We start from the raw sequence: 230 nt of genomic DNA on the forward strand, positions 1-230 counted from the left end.
CGAAAATCACACCTTAGAATACAGCAAATTTTCGAAAATTCTCCTATAGTCTCCATAGGAATTTTCGAGCACAGCGAAGCGCTGCCGCCGTCCAGCCGTTGAAGAGGAANGTTCCCGAACCGCCTCGATGATACGAAGAAAAGCCCTCAAACAATTTTAGATTTCGTGTTCGTGTGAAACCGGNGTTTTTGGGTTATGTGTTTTTCTTTTTAAAGAAAAAAAATTGCGGT

Source organism: Primulina huaijiensis, chromosome 13, assembly GCF_012295235.1.
Source record: "Primulina huaijiensis isolate GDHJ02 chromosome 13, ASM1229523v2, whole genome shotgun sequence".
Lineage (NCBI taxonomy): Eukaryota > Viridiplantae > Streptophyta > Magnoliopsida > Lamiales > Gesneriaceae > Primulina > Primulina huaijiensis.